Source organism: Mesoplodon densirostris, chromosome 1 (assembly GCF_025265405.1).
Source record: "Mesoplodon densirostris isolate mMesDen1 chromosome 1, mMesDen1 primary haplotype, whole genome shotgun sequence".
Classification (NCBI taxonomy): domain Eukaryota; kingdom Metazoa; phylum Chordata; class Mammalia; order Artiodactyla; family Ziphiidae; genus Mesoplodon; species Mesoplodon densirostris.
The window spans coordinates 140,159,155-140,185,826 of record NC_082661.1 but is presented as its reverse complement, the minus strand read 5'-3'; positions in this window follow the sequence as shown (position 1 = coordinate 140,185,826).

The following is a 26,672-nucleotide window of genomic DNA, read 5'->3' as shown; positions in this document are numbered from 1 at the left end:
GAAAGACTTTTTCAGAGTGACTGGGCCACATAGCTTACAGAATATACACTGTTTCAAAATACTTTAAAAGACATATTTAATATATAGATATATATTTTTTGTTTCTTTCTACTATAAATGACTGATAGTTAAAAATAATTATATATCAATGATCTAAAGAACATTTATCAAAGATGAGAAGTATGCATTTAAAAAATTTTTGAATTAAAAAAATTATGCTTTACTAATTTTAATATTTAGACTGGCTCTGGCATCTTCTCTAAGGCCATATCTATCAGAAGGTCATGGGTGATGTACAGAATAGGATATATCCTTAAGAACAAGTAAAGTTCCATGAGGCAGTAGGTGAAAATGGTACTCTCAATAGCTTCTTTTCTTTCAATGTGTCTTGACAAAGTACAGTGTACATATGCCAGATTAATATGATTTATGGTTTATAATGGTTAGTTTAAATAAATCTCAAAAATAGATAATGACCTTAAAATATTCCTGTAAGGAAACAGCTTATTAAAAATAGCACCAATGACTCAAACACAATGAGAAAAAGTGGATATGATATTTAACATATCCCAGTTAAAGCTTTTCATCTGTTATATCAGAAGACAAATCAATGATGATTTTAATCATATCTGATAAAAAGTTGACAACAGATGGGAAATATCAGATTATTGGAAAAAGGGATTTACACCCACTATATTTAAAAATAAACAGTACTCTCTCTTGTGGTTTAATTTATGAGTTAAGAATGTGCTGAAGTTCTTGTGATTACAAATATAGTTACAGAAATTTATTTCATCTTTATTTCCTTTTAAAGACATATTGTGAGTATTCTGATTATGTTTATAAAGCTTGTAACATATAAGGATAGTCACTCCTATATTCAATTTATTTTAAAATATTTATATTTTTGAATAGTGGTTAATAAATATTTAGTAAGCAAGGTTTGTAATTATTTTTGAAAGTTTGAATAAAACTACTCTAGGATATAAGACACTTAATGAGGGGTTTAATGAGAATGTGGATTCAGTTTAATCTATTTTTAATTGACTAATAAGGACTTCAACCTAAATCTAGTGTACAGTCTTTAAATTTCACAATTTTTAAAGTAAAACATTTTAATTATATAATCTGCAAATTGGGGTTATTTACATTTATTATGTAATTCCCATGAAATTAATATCTGACAAAACTGATTATCATCTGTTATATTGTGAAAAATATCTGTTCCTGAGGCCATGATTGCAATGTTATTTACATAAATAAATATGTTTTGATTTCCAGATAATGTACCTTATTTTGAGATTCTTTAACTACAAACTGTTGTAATGCCACTCTGTGTTAATCTGGGCTCCCTGTCTATCTTTCCTGTGGATATAATGCAAAAAACAAAGTGAAATATTTTCATTTTATAATTGAAATTTGGTCAAGATTATCTTCATAGGCATACAATTCATCTTTGAATTACTTAAAAGAATCCAATTTATCTAATAATCTGTAACATAAGTTTCCCAAGATCTATCATAAGAGAGAAAATAAAGTTACATCAAAGACCCCAAGCTCTCTCTGGTTGTGCTACCTCCTCTGTGCTAACCAGATTCCTGCCGACTTCTAAAGTTTCCAACTCATTCTGGGATTCCCTGGAAATCTCTAATGTGTTCCTTTAATTATACACTCTGTCAGCATAGCTTAGTGTTTAAGAGCACAGATTTTGAGTTTGAATTTTGGCTAGGCATATATTATGTGCAGCTTTGAACAAGAGGGCCAAGGTCACAGGATTTAATCAACCAAAACGTGTAAGCCCTCGGAAACAGTGTGGTACAGAAAGACCCCAAACATCTTTTGTATGATCATCATAAACGAAAACTTCTGGTGTTACAGAGAGTTAATGCCAGTTGTTTGACCACAGCTTCCACCAAATTTACTGCCATCGCACTGTGTCCCAACAATACCCAGAGGTATCTTTGTCAAGAAAGATGCCAAGTCCTGATGCTGTGAGCACCGATGTGTGCTCTGAGTACCTGCTTGCTCTTGGCACTGCCTCCATCCCTGAAGTGGCTGCTGGCTCTGAGGCTGCTGATGCTGCAGCACCCTCCCTGTCCCACAGAGACCTTAGTCAAACAGCTCATCTTTCTACTTGCTGTTTTACTGTATAGTGCGCTAGCATTCTCCTGGAGCAAACACAGTGGCCAACTGATGGTTCTTTAACCAAATATTTATGTCCAGAATAGAGATTATAAACTCGTATTGGTGGTGGGCAGTATTTCTTGTTTATTAATATAATTTTTATGCCTTTAAGTTGGGCCTCTAATTTCAATTGACTACAGACTTATTGTTAATTATTACCTTCCATCCTAAGACATTTCCCTGTTTGGTTCCTGAAGACATTTTTCTTGGGGTTTAGTCTCTTTTTATCTTGTAGGGTAAATTAATTTCCTGCAGGCTCCTTGGTACTCCACCTGTATAAACCCTGGCAATCCACCTCACTAGTTCTCCAAATGTTTAAGAATTTAAGATTGGTGTGGTCTGGGCTTGATATGGAGGTTTTACTAAAAATATAATGTGATAAGAAAAACTTGATAATTTTATAAAATGTTTTTGGTCTTGATTTGATAGAAAATATCATAAAAGCCCCCAATAGTTTAATAAATGGACAAATTAATGATTTTATAAACATGCTTAAGACATGTTCTTGCACAGATTTATATCAACACTTTGGAGTTTCTTCATGCATTCTTTTCTTTCATATAATCAAATTTGTAAATGGAGCCTAATATCTAACTGAGCTACTTTGAGGTATATTAAAAGATATGCTAAGGATAAAGAATGAAATTGAAGAAAATCTTTTTGAAACCTAACTGGTATTAAAAGTAAATATTTTTTACTATACAGAAGGAATTAAAGTTTCTGAAAATCTATACCAAGAAAACCAAAGACATTCTGGGCACAAACAGACATTTCTACAGTCAAAACTGCCTTTCACTTTTCAGAAATCTGACTGAAAACAAATGATTAAATGTGCTGGAAACAGGCACTGCAAAGTTGTTCTGTCTGTTGTGGCAGGTGAACAAAGTGAGTTACAGAACCACTGCCCTAATAGTGACTGAAGCAGATTAGGGAAGATGGCAGCTCACAACCAGAACACTTAAACTCAGGCCAGGAGTCCATCTATGATCCAGTTTTGTTCATTCTGACAAATCACTCTGATCCACCATGATTAGCCTAAAAAGGGATCTGATTTCTTTCTCTTTACCTTCTGTGTTAGAAGATGCTGATTGCCTCAATATCCAGACTCCCCTTCTTCCATTGTAAGTAAATCCTCTATTTCTAGTGAGATAATCTGACTATGCAGAGTTCAGACTACATTTTTCCAGCCTCTCTTTCAAATAGCTGTGACCCATATGTTCAAGTTATGGCCAATGGTGTCAAGATAATATGAAGTATCAGGCTAACAATCAGAATCAGTGGTCTTACTCTGTATCAAACTGTGTTAATATTTTAAAGGATGCAGGTCATGGTGAAACCCGAGTGAAATGTGGAGACATCTGGGCTACTGAAACCACTCTCCAGGTCCCGGCTTTTCATGTTAGGATGATTCTTGGCCCAGATTTAACATAGGAGGTCCCTGAGTGATGTGTGTTACTCAAAAGAAAGCTATTTTGGTCATGAAATAGTTTTATCTTATACTCCAATAGTTATATAGTTTAAGTGACATTTTCCATGGAGCCACTCCAACTAGTAAATGTCATTAGTGAGTCTGTTAAGGAATTACCATGATTACAATAAGATTTGACATGCTACTTAACTTTTACTAATCAAATATGTAAGCCAAAAATTCATGTCTTACTTCCAGGATTCCTTCTTATAATGTTACACTGAACAATTTCCAAGAACGCAACTGCATTTTGCATTGACCAACATCGAGTGTAGATGTTGGTCAACCAACCAAGAGTTAGCACCTTTGATACAGAATTATTAATACACCCATATTGATAAAGCCATCTTGATTTAAAGCCAACTTCTCTCATATAGCACTCTCTGAATCCATTTCTACACATCATCTCAAGATTTACACTGACATAAAATCTTGAAATTCTTTTGGTGTATAAGGCTTTTCCTTTCGAGTTAAAAATTGTATACAATCCCTTGTGAAAGCTAGGATCTGATCTAGTTATAAATTGAGAGGTAATTGTAGAATGATGAGAGGAATGGGACATGAGGGAAATGGTAATGTAAATCGTACAAGTGATGTTATTACATGTTTTTCAGAGCATAAACTACTTCATTGAACTTGTAAGGAGGTGGCTTGTGCTGTCAGAAGAAGCTCATGAAGTTAGGGAGTTTGGGTTATAAAGATCTATTTAAATCCACCTAAATGTCTCAATTACAATATTGGGATCTCTCTGTTTACCAATCAATACATTACTTTTCATAAATGAGACCTGATAAGGCTATGGCTTAAACCATTCCTGTGCTAGTTAGTGGTTTTCAGCAGTGGTACGTTGACTCAACAATGGTGTGCTTTCATCAAATATGTAAGTGCTCTATATCTGCATTCATTCCATCAGTTATTCATTCTTTAATGATAATAGTCTTTTTGCTGCCTTCTACGTCAAACATGTTAGATAACCATCCCCAATTCCCATTTCCTTTAGGGTCTGTTTTGTCACCTGCATTCTCTTTTGGTAAGAATTACTAAACAAAACCTGATAAGTTACAAATAACAAAATTATTTCTACCTACTTTAAGTAGAATTAGGTTTATCAATAGATTGAACTCAAAAGTATCTTTTAGAATACTAAACTGACACCCCTAAACCTAAATTTCCAGGAATTATTTTCAAAACTAAACCATGGACCTGCAGACCAAGGTATGTGCTGCCTCTGTCTCTATTAGTTGATTGGGATTGAAGAGAGAAAAACAAAATTTAAAAAATAATAAATATATTAAGGCTTTCTAGTGTCATGACTTCTCAGAGTATGCTATTTGAAAGTGCTGAACTTTATCAAAAATCTACGAAAGTTGATGCATGCCTTATAACATTTTAGAAACTTAATACTTAAGAAATACCTTACATTTCTTCATATTAAAAAAGAAAAACAGTTTTTTTAAAAAAAGCAAAATTATTCATATGTCTCTGAAATACTAAAAGAACTTATGGAATCTATATATTTTTGAAGAAAAAAATCCCTAGGAATTTACAATATGGATAATTTATTTTTTATTACAACTTATGGTTATTCACAGAGAAGCAACTGCTCAGAAAATTTACCCTTCCTATATCTTCAAAAAATTATTTGCTACTATACTCAAATCAATTATGAAGTTAGTATAGGTTATAAAGCATCATCAAGTATGAAGGAAATCATAGTGCCAATACATTAATATAAATTTTTTTTTTTACTTAAATTGTCATTTGAGATGAGGTGTGAATGACAGGGAGCCAGCCATTCAAGTATCTGAGAGAAGTAGAACAGGACAGCTTAATTCATGAGCATTATGAGATGAGATCAAAGATTCAGGCAGGTGCCCTACAAGCTAGAGTAAAATATAGAAATTTTAATCTCTTTGCAATGGTTAGCCATTGAAAGATTTTGAGCAGAGGAGTTACTTGACATGGTTTACATTTGGAAAGATCCCCCCACCCCCCGAGCTGCAGTGCAAATGAGAGATTTCTGGGGTAGAGGTAGAAACAAGAAGGCCAGACAGGTGCTATTAGAAGAGTCTACATGAGATGTGATTGGGGCTTAGACTAGAAATACAGAGAAGCTGGAGAGAGTGCAAATATGTAGAATATGTTTTAGAGAAAAACTGTTAAGATATGATGTGGAGTGAAGGTCAACAGTGAGAAAACTAGAGAAACCAAGGATGACCTTTTGGATTTGACTTTAGTAGCTGGGTAGCTGGGTGAAGGGTGGAGCCCCAACCTGAGATGGCAGATACTATCTAATAAATATGTTTATAGAGTAAAAGAAATAGAGATCTGTTTTTAAAATATTTAATTTTAAATACTTAATAGCTGTGAAGCAGCAGTGATGTTTGAATATCTGTTAGGCATTGGGATTATTGCTAATGCATTGGTGGGATAAGAGCAGTGCCAAGTGACATCAGTGAATACATCAGACCAAGGGAGGCAGATACATGCTGTCTGAATTAGCCTAGGAATTCAACTCGAGGGACACTAGACAGTACACTGGAATTATCAGGAATATCTCCATGAATTATCTGAGATGTTTGAGTTAGGGAATGGAAAAGGAAAACATTCTAGACAGGGAGTGATTGTAAAGCCAAATAATTTGGATTTTGCAACTGTTATTTTGGACTCCTTTTTTTTGTTTGTTTGTTTTAATCTAGTGCAACTTCAGGCACAGTTGTGTGTTATTAGGTAAGATGAATGCTTCGAAGGTTTCGATGTGAAATGTGTATGTATGTCCCAATAATCAATCTTGAATAAATATTGATTAGGAAATTGAAGTTACTCCATTTAAAACACTGCATTATATCTATAGGAAAAATGGGTAGGGAGCTCAAGTTTATGTTAAGACTAAAAACATACAAAAGTTTTATAAGTTTGTATATATTTTCTAAAAGTCCAATATTATTTCCATTTTGCTATAACAAACATTCATTACTTTCATTTTTTAATAAAAATCAGGCAAACATTTAAGTTTTCACTTCTGAAATAATTTAAATTACTGTTACTTTTTTGGAAATTGAGTTTACTGTGTAAATTTGCATTTAGCAATTTCCTCGTATGAGGTCTATATGCAAGGAAATGCAAACAATGATTTAGGCACAAAGATATTCACGACAACACTATGAACAATGGTGAAAAATTGGAAACAAATTAAATCCCCAGTACAAAGGAGATTTAAAATAAAAAAGATGGAGCCCCGGAGGAAGATGGTGGAAGAGTAAGACGCGGAGATCACCTTCCTCCCCACAGATACATCAGAAATTCAACTACACGTGGAACAACTCCTACAGAACACCTACTGAACGCTGACAGAAGACCTCAGACCCCCCAAAAGGCAAGAAACTCCCCACATACCTGGGTAGGGCAAAAGAAAAAAAGAATAAACAGAGACAAAAGGATAGGGACCGGACCTGCACCAGTGGGAGGGAGCCGTGAAGGAGGAAAGGTTTCCACACACTACAAGCCCCTTCGCGGGCGGAGACTGCAGGTGGCGGAGGGGGAAAGCTTCGGAGTAGTGGAGGAGAACACAGCAACAGGGGTGTGGAGGGCAAAGTGGAGAGATTACAGCACAGAGGATCGGTGCCCTCAGGCACACACCAGCCCGAGAGGCTTGTCTGCTTGGCCGCCAGGGCGGGCGGGGCAGGGAGCTGAGGCTCGGGTATCGGCTTTCAGTCGGACCGCAGGGAGAGGACTGGGGCTGGCGGCAGGAAGAGAGCCTGAGGGGGTTAGTGCACCACGGCTAGCCCGGAGGGAGTCCGGGAAAAGGGTCTGGAGCTGCCGAAGAGGCAAGAGACTTTTTTCCCTTTTGTTTACTGGTGCGCGAGGAGAGGGCATTAAGAGGGCTGCTTGGGGAAGCGCCAGAGACAGGCGCGGACCTCGGAGACGGGCGTGGGACGCTGGGGCTGCTACTGCCGCCGCCGCCGCGGGACCTGTGTGCGAGAGCGGGTCACTGTCCGCCCCGCCTTCCGGGGGGCCTGTGCACCCCGCCACTGCTGGGGTCCCGGGACACCGGGGACGGCTTTCCCGGGTAAGCGCACGGAGCGCCTCGGTCTGGTGCAACGTCACGCTGGCCTCTGCCGCCGCAGGCCCGCCCCACACTGCGCACCCCTCCCTCCCCTCTGCCTGAGTGAGCCAGAGCCCCCGAATCAGCGGCTCCTTTAAACCCGTCCTGTCTGAGCGAAGAACGGACGCCCTCCTGCGACCTACGCGCAGAGGCGGGGCCAAATCCAAAGCTGAGACCCGGGAGCTGTGAGAGCAGAGAAGAGACAGGGAAATCTCTGTGCAGCCTCGGAGGCAGCAGATTAAAGCTCCACGGTCCATTTGATGTGCCCTGCGTCTGTGGAGTGCATGAATGGACAGTGAATCATCCCAAATTGAGGAAGTGGACTTTGAGGACAAGGTTTAAGACTTTCCCCCCTTTTCCTCTTTTTACAACGAATTATCCTAAATTAAGGAGGTGGACTTAGAGAGCAAGATTTCAGACTTCTCGCCCTTTTCCTCTTTTTACAACGAATTATCCCAAATTGAGGAGGTGGACTTGGAGAGCAAGATTTTTGGTTTTTCCCCCTGCTCTCTTTTAGTGAATGTGTATGTGTAATCTTCTGTGTAAGATTCTCTCTGTATAGCTTTGCTTCCACCATATGTCCCAGGGTTCTATCTGTCCATTTTTTTTTCAATAATTACTTTTTAATTTTAATAACACTACTATATTTCATACTTTATTCTATTTTACTTTACCTGCTCTTTCTATTTTTCCTACCTTCCCTTCCTCCCTCCCTCCCTCCGCTCCTCCTTTCCTTCTTTCTTTTTCTTTCCTCCCTCCCTCCCTCCCCCCCACCCTTCTTCTTCCCACTTTCTTTTTCTTTCCTTCTCCCTCCCTCCCTCCTGTCTTTCTTTCTTTCATTCCTTCCTTCCTCCCTCCCTCCCTTCTTCCATTCACTCTTCCTTTTGCTTTCATTCCTCCCTCCCTCCCTCCTTTCTTTCTTTCTTTCCATCCTTCCTCCCTCCCTCCTTTATTTATTTCTTCCTTCCTTCCTTTCTTTCCCTCTCTCTTTCCTTCTTCCACTAATTATTTCTTTCTACTTTTTCTCCCTGTTATTCTGAGCCGGGTGGATGAAAGGCTCTTGGTGCTGAAGCCAGAAGTCAGTGCTGTGCCTCTGAAGTGGGAGAGCCAACTTCAGGACAGGGGTCCACAAGAGATCTCCCAGCTCCACATAATATCAAGCAGCGAAAATCTCCCAGAGATCTCCATCTCAACAACAGCACCCAGCTTCAGTCAACGACCAGCAAGCTACAGTGCTGGTCACCCTATGCCAAGCAACTAGCAAGGCAGGAACACAACCCCACCCATTAGCAGAGAGGCTACCTAAAAACATAATAAGGCCACAGGCACCCCAAAACACACCACCAGATGTGGACCTGTCCACCAGAAAGACAAGATCGAGCCTCAACCACCAGAACACAGGCATTAGTCCCCCCCACCAGGAAGCCTACACAACCTATTAAAACAACCTTAGCCACTGGGGACAGACACCAAAAACAACGGGAACTACAAACCTGCAGCCTGAAAAAAGCAGACCCCAAACACAGTAACATAAGCAAAATGAGAAGACAGAAAAACACACAGCAGATGAAGGAGCAAGATAAAAACCTTCCAGACCTAACAAATGAAGAGGTAATAGGCAGTCTACCTGAAAAAGAATTCAGAATAATGATAGTAAAGATGATCCAAGATTCTATTTCCAAAATCCAAAATCTTGGAAATAGAATAGACAAAATGCAAGAAACAGTTAACAAGGATCTAGAAGAACTAAAGATGAATCAAGCATCGATTAAAAACACAATAAATGAAATGAAAAATACTCTAGATGGGATCAATAGCAGAATAACTGAGGCAGAAAAACGGATAAGTGAGGTGGAAGATAAAATAGTGGAAATAACTGATGCAGAGCAAAATAAAGAAAAAAGAATGAAAAGAACAGAGGACAGTCTCAGAGACCTCTGGGACAACATTAAACACACCAACATTCGAATTATAGGGGTTCCAGAAGAAGAAGAGAAAAAGAAAGGGACTGAGAAAATATTTGAAGAGATTATAGTTGAAAACTTCCCTAATATGGGAAAGGAAATAGTTAATCTAGTCCAGGAGGCACAGAGATTCCATACAGAATAAATCCAAGGAGAAATACGCCAAGACACATATTAATCAAACTGTCAAAACTTAAACACAAAGAAATCATATTAAAAGCAGCAAGGGAAAAACAACAAATAACACACAAGGGAATCCCCATCAGGTTAACAGCTGATCTCTCAGCAGAAACTCTACAAGCCAGAAGGGAGTGGCAGGACATAATTAAAGTGATGAAGGAGAGAAACCTGCAACCAAGATTACTCTACCTAGCAAAGATCTCATTCAGATTTGATGGAGAAATTAAAACATTTACAGACAAGCAAAAGCTGAGAGAGTTCAGGACCACCAAACCAGCTTTACAACAAATGCTAAAGGAACTTCTCTAGCAAGAAACACAACAGAAGGAATATCCCTACAATAACAAACCCAAAGCAATTAAGGAAATGGGAATAGGAACATACATATCAATAATTACCTTAAATGTAAATGGACTAAATGCTCCCACCAAAAGACACAGAGTGGCTGAATGGATACAAAAACAAGACCCATATATATGCTGTCTACAAGAGACCCACTTCAGACCTAGAGACACATACAGACTGAAAGTAAGGGGATGGAAAAAGATATTCCATGCAAATGGAAATCAAAAGAAAGCTGGAGTAGCAATTCTTATATCAGACAAAATAGACTTTAAAATAAAGACTATTAGAAGAGACAAAGAAGGACACTATGTAACGATAAAGGGATCGATCCAAGAAGAAGATATAACAATTGTAAATATTTATGCACCCAACATAGGAGCACCTCAATACATAAGGCAAATACTAACAGCCATAAAAGGGGAAATCGACAGTAACACAATCATAGTAGGGGACTTTAACACCCCACTTTCACCAATGGACAGATCATCCAAAATGAAAATAAATAAGGAAACACAAGCTTTAAATGATACATTAAAAAAGAAGGACTTACTTGATATTTATAGGACATTCCATCCAAAAACAACAGAATACACATTTTTCTCAAGTGCTCATGGAACATTCTCCAGGATAGATCATATCTTGGGTCACAAATCAAGCCTTGGTAAATTTAAGAAAATTGGAATTCTATCAAGTATCTTTTCTGACCACAATGCTATGAGACTAGACATCAATTACAGGAAAAGATCTGTAAAAAATACAAACACATGGAGGTTAAAAAATATACTACTCAATAATGAAGTGATCACTGAAGAAATCAAAGAGGAAATCAAAAAATACCTAGAAACAAATGACAATGGAGACACGACGACCCAAAACCTATGGGACGCAGCAAAAGCAGTTCTAAGGGGGAAGTTTATAGCAATACAATCCCACCTTAAGAAACAGGAAACATCTCGAGTAAACAACCTGACCCTGCACCTAAAGCAATTAGAGAAAGAAGAACAAAAAACCCCCAAAGTTAGCAGAAGGAAAGAAATCATAAAGATCAGATCAGAAATAAATGAAAAAGAAATGAAGGAAACGATAGCAAAGATCAACCAAACTAAAAGGTGTTTCTTTGACAAGATAAACAAAATTGACAAACCATTAGCCAGACTCATCAAGAAAAGAAGGGAGAAGATTCAAATCAATAGAATTAGAAATGAAAAAGGAGAAGTAACAACTGACACTGCAGAAATACAAAAGATCATGAGAGATTACTACAAGCAACTCTATGCCAATAAAATGGACAACCTGGAAGAAATGGACAAATTCTTAGAAATGCACAACCTGCCAAGACTGAATCAGGAAGAAATAGAAAATATGAATAGACCAATCACAAGCACTGAAATTGAAACTGTGATTAAAAATCTTTCAACAAAGAAAAGTCCAGGACCAGATGGCTTCACAGGAGAATTCTATCAAACATTTAGAGAACAGCTAACACCCATCCTTCTCAAACTCTTCCAAAATATAGCAGAGGGAGGAACACACCCAAACGCATTCTACGAGGCCACCATCACCTTGATACCAAAACCAGACAAGGATGTCACAAAGAAAGAAAACTACAGGCCAATATCACTGATGAACATAGATGCAAAAATCCTCAACAAAATACTAGCAAACAGAATCCAACAGCACATTAAAAGGATCATACACCATGATCAAGTGGGGTTTATTCCAGGAATGCAAGGATTCTTCAATATATGCAAATCAAACAACGTGATACACCATATTAACAAATTGAAGGAGAAAAACCATATGATCATCTCAATAGATGCAGAGAAAGCTTTCAACAAAATTCAACACCCATTTATGATAAAAACCCTGCAGAAAGTAGGCATAGAGGGAACATTCCTCAACATAATAAAGGCCATATATGACAAACCCACAGCCAGCATCGTCCTCAATGGTGAAAAACTGAAACCATTTCCACTAAGATCAGGAACAAGACAAGGTTGCCCACTCTGACCACTCTTATTCAACATAATTTTGGAAGTTTTAGCCACAGCAATCAGAGAAGAAAAGGAAATAAAAGGAATCCAAATCAGAAAAGAAGTAAAGCTGTCACTGTTTGCAGATGACATGATACTATACATAGAGAATCCTAAAGATGCTACCAGAAAACTACTAGAGCTAATCAATGAATTTGGTAAAGTAGCAGGATACAAAATTAATGCACAGAAATCTCTGGCATTCCTATATACTAATGATGAAAAATCTGAAAGTGAAATCAAGAAAACACTCCCATTTACCATTGCAACAAAAAGAATAAAATATCTAGGAATAAACCTACCTAAGGAGACAAAAGACCTGTATGCAGAAAATTATAAGACACTGATGAAAGAAATTAAAGATGATACAAATAGATGGAGAGATGTACCATGTTCTTGGATTGGAAGAATCAACATTTTGAAAATGACTCTACTACCCAAAGCAATCTACAGATTCAATGCAATCCCTATCAAACTACCACTGGCATTTTTCACAGAACTAGAGCAAAAAATTTCACAATTTGTATGGAAACACAAAAGACCCTGAATAACCAAAGCAATCTTGAGAACAAAAAATGGAGCTGGAGGAATCAGGCTCCCTGACTTCAGACTATACTACAAAGCTACAGTAATCAAGACAGTATGGTACTGGCACAAAAACAGAAAGATAGATCAATGGAACAGGATAGAAAGCCAAGAGATAAACCCATGCACATACGGTCACCTTATCTTTGATAAAGGAGGCAGGAATGTACAGTGGAGAAAGGACTGTCTCTTCAATAAGTGGTGCTGGGAAAACTGGACAGGGACATGTAAAAGTATGAGATTAGATCACTCCCTAACACCATACACAAAAATAAGCTCAAAATGGATTACAGACCTAAATGTAAGGCCAGACACTATCACACTCTTAGAGGAAAACATAGGCAGAACACTCTATGACATAAATCACAGCAAGATCCTTTTTGACCCACCTCCTAGAGAAATGGAAATAAAGACAAAAATAAACACATGGGACCTAATAAAACTTCAAAGCTTTTGCACAGCAAAGGAAACCATGAACAAGACCAAAAGACAACCCTCAGAATGGGAGAAAATATTTGTAAATGAAGCAACTGACAAAGGATTAATCTCCAAAATTTATAAGCAGCTCATGCAGCTCAATAACAAAAAAACAAACAACCCAATCCAAAAATGGGCAGAAGACCTAAATAGACATTTCTCCACAGAAGATATACAGACTGCCAACAAACACATGAAAGGTTGCTCAACATCTTTACTCATTAGAGAAATGCAAATCAAAACTACAATGAGATATCATCTCACACCAGTCAGAATGGCCATCATCAAAAAATCTAGAAACAATAAATGCTGGAGAGGGTGTGGAAAAAAAGGAACACTCTTACACTGCTGGTGGGAATGTGAATTGGTACAGCCACTATGGAGAACGGTATGGAGGTTCCTTAAAAAACTACAAATAGAACTACCATATGACCCAGCAATCCCACTACTGGGCATATACCCTGAGAAAACCATAATTCAAAAAGAGACATGTACCAAAATGTTCATAGCACCCCTATTTACAATAGCCCGGAGATGGAAACAACCTAAGTGTCCATCATCAGATGAATGGGTAAAGAATATGTGGCACATATATACAATGGAATATCACTCAGCCATAAAAAGAAATGAAATTGAGCTATTTGTAATGAGGTGGATGGACCTAGAATCTGTCATACAGAGTGAAGTAAGTCAGAAAGAGAAAGACAAATACTGTATGCTGACACATATATATGGAATTTAAGAAAAAAAATGTCATGAAGAACATAGGGGTAAGACAGGAATAAAGACACAGACCTACTAGAGAATGGACTTGAGGATATGGGGAGGGGGAAGGGTAAGCTGTGACAAAGTGAAAGAGCGGCATGGACATATATACACTACCAAACGTAAGGTAGATAGCTAGTGGGAAGCAGCCGCATAGCACAGGGAGATCAGCTTGGTGCTTTGTGACCGCCTGGAGGGGTGGGATTGGGATGGTGGGAGGGAGGGAGATGCATGAGGGAAGGGATGTTGGAACAGATGTATATGCATGACTGATTCACTTTGTTATAAACCAGAAACTAATAAAAAAATATATATATAAATAAAATAAAAAATAAAATAAAAAGATGCATCTCAATAATAGACAATGGGATAACTAAAATTAAGCTTCTTGGGCATCTTATGAGCAAAGCAAATGTTTATAACATGTTTGTTTATTGATTCACCAATATACAAATTATATTTTTGGCATAATCACAAATGTTTAAAATAGTCATTAAGAACTCAATATACTATGACAGCATATTAGCTATAGTTACTTCTGGGTGTTGGATTAATCTATTGTATTTCTTCTATTTTATTCTTTTATATTTTACTGTATTTATTACATTTATTTTCTTTTATTCTTATTAAATTTCCAGTAATGTATTTTAGCTTTGTAATTAGGTAAAAACAAAAACAAAACAAGGTAACAACAAGAGTTTTGGGGAGAAATTTGAGTTATGTTTTCAATTTCCAGAATCCCATCAGACAATTGTGGCCTTAGAGAAATAATAAATAGCATTTGTCTCTCCCACCTGAAGTTTGAACTAAATGAGAAAAATATGACAAAAATAATACAGAAAATATGAGATCAAAATACATCTTGTTACAAATAAAGCTAGTATCTGCAGTTTAGTTGATTTTTTAATACTGAACTTCAAAATTTGATATCCCCCTTCCCAGTCATAGGTAATGTTTGACCACTTCTAATATGCTTGTTCTTGTAAAACTCATCACATGGAGTTAGAAAAGTATGGCTATTTCTGTGGACAGCTTAGCTCCTATGAGAAAAGAGAAGAACTAACAAGCCATATATGCATATCAGGTCCTGCTCTTAAACTCAGTAGCTAAATAAGTCACTAATCTTTGAAAAAGGAATGAGTTGCAGGAGGTGGGGAGCAGAGGCTAGTAATGTTGTGCCTTTGAAACTCCCTCCATGTGGAAGGAAACACAAAAAGTTAGAAAATATGGCACATTAATCACATCACACCTAGGGACAAATTCAGTTTTTTTGAATTAAATTTATTTTTTTCTATTTATGAATTTATACTTCAGTTACTAATTCTTCCTAAGTAATCAAACCAAATTTAGAAAAAAAAATAGAGAATTTACCTAAAGTCATTTTGACACAGTTGATATAACAAACGTTCTAAATACAGCTATAATTTTGATATTGCTGTTAGGATATATATTCTAAAAGAGAAATATAAAACTATTCTTCTGTTTCTTAAATGAAAAATTACAATTGATGGTTAATTACTTTAACAGAAATTAAATGATGCCATATGATTCTAATATATATGTCATTTAACAATGTACTTTGGACATCCTTCTATGGCAGCTTATAGAGAACAATTTATTTCTTTTTTACAAATGCAAAGCAGTCCATTGAATGGCGTATTTTTATTTCATTATCTAATCTTCCCTTGGTAAACAATTTAATTGAGAGGCATTAAAAATCCATCAAATAAATACTTATTTTCACTTATCAGATTATTTTCTAAACTCTTAGAATCAAAATGTCTAGGTAAAGAAATGCACAGCTAAACTTTTCTTATAAATTCCAGAATTGGCACCCATAAAAATCTTAATTGAAAAACATTTCCACTAAAAGTAATTATTACTTTGGATAGATTTCCAGCTCATTAAAATTATTGTGTACTTCATTTTCACTGTATTTGAATACAAAAAAGATTTTAAAATATTTAATTAGTTATGTTATTCTAGATTTCTGTAGTCTATCAAAACATATGAATGCAATATTTCAGAATTCATAATTGTACAATATTTCAGGAGAAAATTAGTAAAACATAATGAATTTGTGCTTGTCCCAAGGTATAGTTTTAATGTGTTTCCAATTAAGACATTTAATGTTTCCAATTAATACATTTAATGAGTAAAAGAATAACTGACATATTTTATTTAGGAATATCTTTAAGAGTTTGTCTATACAGAGCCTGAACAAAGAGAAATATTTTCCTCCTAGACTATGTATTCTAAAAGCAACACTCATTCTTTAGGCATGTTTAGAGGCTTCATTATGTCCCAGTTCTAACCTACAATGTTTATGGAGATAACTCATTCATTCGTCCGTGTATGAACAACATATTCTATAACCTCCAAGGCTTCAGTTACAGGGGTAAGTACTAAGAATACATAGTTGTGTCAGACATGGCCTCTGACTCCTAGGATTTAATAGAAGCTGTATCATTCTGTCAAAAAAAACAAACAAACAAGATTGACTGTAGCATAGTCTACATCACCGAAGACAGGCATTGTAGAATCAGGCAATATAAATAATACAATCTACATACTTATATCATCATAGGATTTATGCATTGAATGAATGTGTGAATTACATATTCTCTGATTACTAATGTGAGGTATGCACAATGCTTATTCAAGCGTTTAGGCAAAATGATGAAGTATTCAAATGTGTCCTCAAAACCCCCCCATTTTAATATTTAAAGTTTAATGTTTATGGCATATATTCTACCCATCCATCTCTCTGCTCCCATAGAGAAGCAATATTTTCATGACCATCAGATTAATTACTCATCTATCTATATGTAGAAATGTCAGTCTGTCATCCCTAGAAGCACATTATATTTTTTATCATATTCTTGGTCTTTTTCCTATCCAGGTTTCTATCACCAAAACATGGTCTGTTACATATCTGTTATATCAGAGTCTTACTCTTAGGTAAGGACTTAGTGACCTACTGATAGAGATTTAAAAACATTCATTCACTTGTATACACGACGCTCATTTTATCTCAATGTATTTTGCCCACAGTTTGCTATGAACTACTTTTTTAAGATAGTAAACACACATCACTTTCATATCATGCCCATTGTACATTTAAAACATTCTCCACCAGAAGCCTGAAAAATACGCATAGAAATCTTAACAATTCCAAATAAAAATAAAAATAAAGTGTTCTATTTATGTATGATGGGCAAGATGAGTATAAACTGGATACATATTTGCCACTTGAACTGTGGCAGCATGTGAATCATTATTATCTGGGAATTCGCTTAAAATGGATAATCTCCAGCCTCACTCTGAATATGCACTTCAAAAGATCTTTAGGTGTCGATATTAATGGTATAATAACATTAAGAAGCACTGCTCTATATCATTTTGTGGGGATTGAAACAGAGTGAGAAGGTTGAAATGAGAGGTAAAGTGCTAAAATGAATGGCAGGTTAAAAAGGAGATAGACTTGAATAGTCAGCACAACAGTGGTGGAGGATGGATTGAAATGGCAGGACAGATGTGCTGCTTTGATTGCTCTTTGGCTTGTTGTCTTTAGAATAGATACATGATGATCCTGGATCACTCTCAGATATTCATGATAGGCTCCTCAACTCAGGCAAAATAAATTTACACATTCTGGAGCTACAGTCAGTTGACCTAGATGGAATGTTTAGTAAGTAAGTTGAAAGTGTTAAGGTATTTTTGAACAATTATCAACTGGATTTAAACATTTTTTTTTCTGTGATACATTCTCAGCAATGAGTGAATGACAAAGCCACTAGACATCTAAATATCTACTCTTTCATGAACCTTGGAGGGATGTCCTCAGTGAACATTTTAGGTAGACTTGTTAACTTCTTAATTTGTGCTATTGTAGAACTTAATTCCTGCCTTATGGATCATGTGTCTGTCTCCTCATAAGACATGATCCATGAAAACAGAGACCAGCTCTCTGTTTCTGTAGCTTTAATCCATGGCACTGTGACTATACACAGCAGGTTCTCTGTACTTGCTTAATTAAGGAAGAACTGATTGGCTAAATGACAGAATGAATGATGGATGAATAGTTTAAGTAAAAAAGATTTTACTTGTCATCACAGTCTAACAAGGAGAGAAGGGAAACCTATGTCCTCAGCAGTTGCATGGAGAGAGTCATTAAGCTACAGGGGCCCATGCCTTGATTTTTCAAGTGGCAGCTGCTCCATTCACTCAGCAGGTAATGCCAGCTACTCCATCACTGATAGCCCCAAGGAAGGCCACTTACAGGGTAACTGCCACTTAAGGGGGGGGTTTCATATTTTCAGAGATAGGGGGCTATCAACTCTATTTCCTGTATATGTTCCACACAACTTCTGAACACAAACGAGAACATATAAAAAAAAATTATATTGAATCTCGTTGTCCTGTCTGCCACAGCCAGGGTCGTTGGGTAGTGTAGATTCACATTAGAGAGTTACAGGAGTTCGTTTGAAAATAGAAAAAAGAGAGATACAAGGCAATGTAAGTAAAATCATAAAATGAATTTTATGTATCATTAATTCTGATAACTAATTTTATTGCTTTGGAAAATTATTATGGCAGTCTGCTACAAAATACTTAACCTAATTTAAATTTCAGAAACCGTTTTTGGCAAATCACTAGAAGCAATATTTTTAATCAATGAAGTGAATCTAATTTGGATTTCAGATGCACAGAAAGAGAAAGAAAAAAAGAAGTTTCCTAAGGTAAGCACTTTGTATTTCACAGCTGTGTTTTAAATGTTGTTACAAGGAGTAAAATTAAATAATGGCTTTTAATTTCTATACAGAAAACCCACAACAGATCAAAGTCTAAACTACTTCCTTGCTGGCATATTTTAATTGATATTTTTATACTGTTATTATGGTTCCAGGAAATATTTTATGACCACTGTGCACAATAGTTTTGCCAAGACCCGGATGATGTTTAGGGGTTCTACTAAAATACTTAGCAAATGTTTTAGGAATTAAGATGTTAAAATTGTTATCACTTTGCTCTAACCAACAAATTACCCTTAAGTTATTCTGATTCTCAAAAGTTTAAACCAGGAAAGACAGGACTGCACTCTTTCCTAAGGTTTAATTTTTCCATTAAGTTCAGATTTGTTTGATGGCATCACCTTTTTTCAAAAGGTTTGGCTGCACCAAATGTTAATGCTATAAATATAGGTTTCATACAGTGGAAAAAGAATCTCTGCATTCCCATTTGCTCACTACTAAATGTTATTACATGTGAGAAAAGACAATGTTCATATCAGTTGGTTGACTACCTGCTGTGAATTGTAGGCAGCACTCACAGAATCCTGGCTTTGTTTTATTATTCTTAGAGCAATCACCCCTGATACCAGCAGATAAAGCTATCCACGGCACTTAACCTAAAACCTAGATGAGGTCACTGGCTGTTAACATGGAATGAGAGCCAGCAGTGTATAAACTGGTCCCTCCTCTGGACATTGTTGAAGAATGCAAACATTTTTTTTTAAATGATTCATGTGTGATGATAGGAAGAAAAGTGAATTAACTCTGCTTCTTGAAGGGAGATCAGAGGGTTTAAAGTGATTTTAAAATCACTGGGTCAAATTCTGTTTTTATTTATGTGTCTATTATTCCTGATGAAGTCAAGATATACATAAATGAAAGCAGAAGGAGGCCCAACTCATTCTAGATACCAGCATGTTTTAGCTTTGTTTTAAAATGTTCTTATATTTTCTATGAAAAAGAAAAGCATGCACATAGCACCTATTTTTACCACTTGTGACTGACAACCCATTTTTCTATTGACATACCTTTCTTTAGGATGTACAGAAGTAGGTGAGAAGACTTAGCTCCACTCAAATGAATTAACATGATTTGGTGAGAAAAGTAAGGTATTTACAAAATGATGTCAGGAACCAATTTGCTAGGTGGTCCTCAGACAAAGAGTAGGCCACCTGAATCTCCTGGGGGGAAGTTATCCTCTAAAGAAATGAAAATTATGATCCTCTTAGCAGAACACACTCTTGAACAGATAACTGAATCAAAGAACTTTTGAATAGAACATGACAGCTGCATTTTTCACAAAACAAGTTCAAAATGTTCAATCTTTGTCATGTAGAGCAATGGATTTTTTTTTCCAGGAAATCCAGTATGCCATCATCATGGGGGAAGTAAGATTATCAAGAAATTATATTAGGCTATTGATGATTTAATCTTATTCCTAACAGACCGCTTTTGGAAAGGTACAATGCCAGGCAACAACTGCAGCTAGAGAGGATGATACTCTGACAAATACCCTATATTTAGGTGATATTATTTGAAATACCATAATCTTATCTTCAAAATTTCAGAGGACATAGAGGAAATGCATTTGAGTGTCTTCAGAATGTGGTAGTACAATATGGTTCATACAAAAAGGATTCTTTGTTTAAAGATAATGGATTGAAATACACAGAATAATTCCAAAATAATGTATGAATACTGTACATACTCATACGCATTAAAGGAAAATAACCAGAAGGAAATAGAGCAAAATACAGAATGCCTGTCACAGGAAAATTCAGAAAGATTCTCTTCATTATTCTTATACTTTAGATATTTTATAATAAAATAATATGCTTAAATATTAGATTGAAGTATATTTAAAGAACTGCTGTCTTTTAAATATTTGTGCAATGAAACCACAGTACACATAACCATCTGATTTATAGGCTAAATCAAAGAATGCCTTATGTGTAACAAAGTGAAAATTTCTGGTTATTTTAATCAGGTAGATCATTTTTCTACATGAGTGCATTTGAATGGAACATTTAGATCGTTTCAATATGTACTTACTGAATGCCAGTCCTATCCTGAATAATAGGATAACAAGAACTTTTTGAACTCTATTAATAATTTACAAATTATGTTAAAACAAACAATTTCACCTTTACAACTCTGTAAACTTTTATTTTTAGTAAATGTGCAGTTGAAGAAACAAAGGATTCAGTCACACACAGGAAGAGGAAGAGGCAGAGATTAAAACCACAGCTTCCCCTGCCAGGCTTAGTTTTCTTTCTACTTTATAATTGCCTCCCGGTAATTGAAATAAAAGATTCAGTCTTTTTGATTCACTATAGCCTAAATGTATTATTTGTGGAAAGGTTGAGATAAAGAAACTAACCTAATTCCTTGTAAGACAATAATGACCAGTGACAAATTGATTCCACAAAGCAAGTGTGCTCCCTGCTCTATACGGATGTACCAGAGAGGGTGGACCATGTTGGATAACAGAACACTGCATGACACATTTTGTAGGAACAAAAAGACCAGTGCAAATGATGCATAGGAAAAGAGAGACAAAGTGGAGTGAGATGAACCTAGAGAAACAGGCAGAAGCACACAGCAGCAGACCATGAATTCAATGTCAAGAACTTTAGTCTTCATTACACAAGACTAGGAATCTCAAATATTTTAAGAACAGATGGAGCATAATCAGATTCTAATTTAAAAATATGGCTGCAATATGGAGTATTGTAAGAGATATGTCAGAGAGGAAAGGAAGTGATTAGAAGCTTTTGTAGTATATAAACCATATATAATGGTGCTGAATATGTGACTTATGATGATGGTTTTGATTATGCCTTAATTAAACCAGGAAGGGTCAGCCTCTGAGGGATCAGCAAGATGATTATGATTTACAACTATTTATTAGCCAACCAAAATGGCCACACAAGTCATTGAGGAGGAAATCCATTGGTCTCTATTATACAATTATCCTCAAAGCTGGGCCATGGTAGATCGCTATCCACTACTGCTATGGATTATAGACCAAAAGAGACATATGATCCATTAACTCCAGAAGTTTATATATATATTTTTTAATGGAAATGTGTGTTTTAACTACAGAGTATGAGAGATTTCTAAGAAAAAAATGGGTTGTCACATTAATTTCTGAGTCATTGAATAGTGTTTATTCGTGTAAATAAGTATCACTAAGAACTATTTGATATTTGACCTCAGTCAAGTATGTGCACAGCTGCAGATTCAATTGTTTTGCTAAAAGACCTATGTGATTTTCTACTCAGCAGTACCAATATTTTATAACAATAAATGTTTTCTTACTATTGTATATAGTCATGAATAGGCTTTTGACCAAAATATTTGAAACAGTTGTACTGATTAAATATGTCAAAAGCTGAACTCCACTTCACCACTGAGGCTTACTTAAATTACTATATACCCGTGGGTCAATATGCTAATTTTGCTTCCGAAGTACCTCATAAATTGCTGCACCTGAGAATGCTTAATTTTAAGAACTTAATATCTATTGTGCATTGAGAGACTCTGTGGCAGACTGGAAAATGCCCCACTTAGATGCCTTGCATAATTGGCTGAGGAATCCATCTGCTGTCCCTCTAGATTCCCACCACATTCACTCCCAGGGAATGCCTGTCGTCGTGGACTGCTTCCAGCCAATACATGAGCACTCTGGGGGTGCAAATGAAGACCATTGCTTTGACATGTAGGACTTCTCTGATGAGCGACTTTGGCTCTAGGACTCCCAGTTGACCTTGACAAATCTTTCTTGAATGTGCACTGCAAAGTTTGAGACTATTCCTTTTTTTTTTTTTTTTTTTTTGCGGTACGCGGGCGTCTCACTGCTGTGGCCTCTCCCGTTGCGGAGCACAGGCTCCGGATGCGCAGGCTCAGTGGCCATGGCTCATGGGCCCAGCCACTCTGCGGCATGTGGGATCCTCCCGGACCACGGCACGAACCTGTGTCCCCTACATCGGCAGGCGGACTCTCAACCACTGTGCCACCAGGGAAGCCCCTGAGACTATTCCTTTTCAAACCTCCTACTTTTCCCTGCTCTTTTTCAGCATCTTTACAGCTAAAGGCTCTCTGCACCTTCTTCATTTCCCTCCTTTTATTTTTAACCTGCATTTCCTGCAATTATTCACTCATATATCTAATTCTGTCTTGGCATATGTTTCTCAGAGGAACCCTACAAACAGAAGCATTGCCAGTAATGATCTGAGAAAACAGGCAGGATAACAAAAAGTTGGCAAGGCCCCAGCTGGTGATGTTCTAATTACTAAAGATTTCGCTGTTGGTGACCTGCAAAGATATTCCAGGGATATCCAAGGATACCCAAGGGAAATTGCCTTGTAGGTATAATGACGCCAGATTTTAAAGATATGGGGGTAAATGGGTTCTGACCCCAGTTTCCAATGTGTGTGGATATGGGGGACTTCTCCACACCACCAAGCAATTCTCTGCATCAACTTGGTGTCCCATAATTCAATTCTGACACTATCTACCTGGAAATAGAGTCACATTCCACAGGTTAAGGGCTCAGTCCCACAAGACTGCCTGCACTTCAGATGCCAGTTGTAAGCATGTGTTTCTGGCTGTTTAGCTAAAAATTGAGACATTCCCCCAACCCCCTGCTTGGTTTGATTAAATTGCTAGAGCAGCTCACAGAATACAGAGAAACATTTTACTTACTGGATAACAGCCAGATGGAAGAGGTGCATAGGGCAGGGTATGGGAAAGGGCCTCGGAGCTTCCATGCCCTCTCTGTCTCCAAGTGCATGACTCTCCCCAAGTCTTTACATGCTCACCAACCCGGAAGCTCTACAAAACCCATCCTTTTGGGCTTTTATGGAGGCTTAATTATATAGGTGTGGCTGATTAAATCATTGACCACTGCTGAGGTGAGGCTGATTAAATCATTGACCACTGCTGATCAAACTCAATTGCCAGCCCTTCTCCCCTTTCTAGAGGTCAAGGGGTTGGTACTGAAAGTTCCAGCCCTCTAATCATGTGGTTGGCTCCTCTGGCAAACTGTCCACATCCTTAGGTGGAGCCCAAAAGTCACCTCATTAACTTAACAAAAGATACCTCCATAGTTCTCAGCACTTAGGGAATTCCTGTGGTTTTAGGAACTCTGCTAGAAACTGGGATGAAGACGAAATATATATTTCTTATTATTAATCACAGTATCACAGGGGAAACAATGCCTATAGGGATAGTAGTTATCTCAGGGTTACAGTTGAGTTGTGATAACATGTTGCAGAGGAATAACGAGAAACTGAGGGTCATTAACAGCTGTTAAAGGCTACCTATGAAAGTCATAGGTGTCTCATTAGTAACTTACGAAGAGACACTTTTCTCCACAAATGGATAAATAGACACAGCTGAGCAGCACACAGAGGCCCAGATAGAATCACAGAGCTCATGTGACAATTTCCAACCGAAGTATGTCATTATGCTAAAGTCAGACCCTTAGTGTTAAAACCTGGGCCCTAGTAATACTGGATGAGACACTCTAGGAGAAAGAGACTTTTAAATCCACAGGCTCACAGACATGGCCTTCCCACTTCTTCCAGCATTACACCCATCCTGCAAGACACTACTGAAGACTCTCTCTAAGAGTCACCAAGTGCTCAGCTCAGGAGTTGTCTCTATCTCCTCTCTTGGTTTCCAGGCTGACTAAGGCTAAATCCCAGGAAAAATCAGCTGTGGACTTGCAGGGCCTGATAAGGGAGGGAAGAAAATATATACCAAAAGAGCTCCTTATGACTAAACAAGGATCCAAGAGTATCCCTGAGACTGATTTAGTGTATACTGGATTTCCTAGACTAGAATATAAGACTGGATACACAAAAAGTCATTGATTGGAAGGCATTTTCTTGGGATACCAGACTTCAACATATAAGAACCCCAATAAGTAGGGCAAAGTCGCTGCTGGAGTGGCCCATAGAAGTGTGGAGAAAGTGATGGGCAATACTGAATGAAGTATAAGCCCCTGAGTTGTCATGGCAGGTGGTAGAGTAATAAATAAAGAACTAAGAGTAGTAGAAATGCTGTGATAGATGTAGAATATGAGGCCAGAAGACTTATGGAAGATAATCTTTCACAGGAGATCCCAGAGGACAATCTATTTATCAAGACTACAAGAATCCACGGATTAGTGGAGTACTAGCATCACTCAGAAGTTCAATGGTGACTATGCAAGCTAATCCTGAGGTTAAGAGAGCAGCCAGAGAACCCTGATGATATTGATAGGGATTAATATAGCCCTAAAGGAATAGAAGCCAGGGGGCAGAATTGACAGTTCTAAATTGTCAAAACCAGGAGTCTGTATTTACCTTAAATATCAGCATGGTAGAGGGATATTCAAAGAAGCTTGATACACAGTGAATTGTGGAAATGGAAAATAGAGCATGGTGTCAGTGGGAACAAAAGAGATGGCCAGCCAGCAAGTGTGGAGTTTAACATCTACAACCAGAAAAATGCCTGAATAGAATTTCAGGAGGATGAAGGTAGTTCTGTCAATGAAAAGTCATAATCACTTGCTAAGTACCTAGACCAGGCACATTTTTATGTCAAAACTCTGACTGAAGAAGTATCTGGGCCCCTAGGAGGAAAGGTCCTGCAACACAACTTCAAGTAAATAGTGAAATAATCCCTCTAGTCTCCCCCAAAGGGACCTATGGTCATTTAACCAGGTGACTTTACAGCGGGCAAAAGAGAATATCCAGGCATTACAAACACTAAGGGACAGAGGATATGACACCTGAAGACCCAAAACATCAAATTATCCTCCTATTGAAAAGGCATATTAACTAAATTTCTACTCAGGAAAAAAAGCCAATAATTTTTGAGAGCCTACAATTTGTTAGGCACCAATGATCTCATTTAATAAAATTTCTTATATTTATTACATTCCCAATTAGATGTACAATTGGCAGGCACCTTGACATGATATAAAAAGCATGGTGTTTAGGCCCGCTGCATCCAGGGCCCCACCTAATGGATATTTCTCCAGTCTTTAGTGAATAATTGAAATTGATACACTTGGCAGTTGGAGTAAGTAACCTCCTTGGTTCTTGACCTATGGGTAAAAGCTATCATAGCAGGTAAGCCCACATAGAAACCTCTGAAACTATACCCCCTCACACATTGGCTGAGATAGCAATTCCAAAACAGTGAAGTATCCTGGAAGGAGAAAGATGGTGGAGTTTACTGCTGTGACTAAAGATGTCAATGATGCACAGATACTAAAACTTATCATACCTACATTTATTTTTCAATTTGGTCTCTGTAGAGGTGGAGGGATCTGAAGAATAAGTGTGGACTACTGCAGTTAGTAGTATCTCAGTATAAACAGCCAAAGGAGAGGGAAATGAACAAAATTGGTTATAGATGGTGTAGCTTGCTATGTGGGTGCAAATTTAAAAAAGAATAGTACACTTGAAAGATAATGGAGGGACTTCCCTGGTGGTATAGTGGTTGGGAATCTGGCTGCCAATGCAGGGGACACGGGTTCAATCCCGGGTCTGGGAAGATCCCACATGTCGCAGAGCAACTAAACCCATATGCCACAACTACTGAGCCTGCACTATAGAGCCCATGAACCACAACTACTGAAACCCGCATGCCTAGAGCCCGTGCTCTGCAACAAGAGAAGCCACCCCAATGAGAAGCCTGAGCACTGAAGCAAAGAGTAGCCCCCGTTCATCACAACTGGAGAAAGCCCTCATGCAGCAACGAACACCCAGTGCAGAA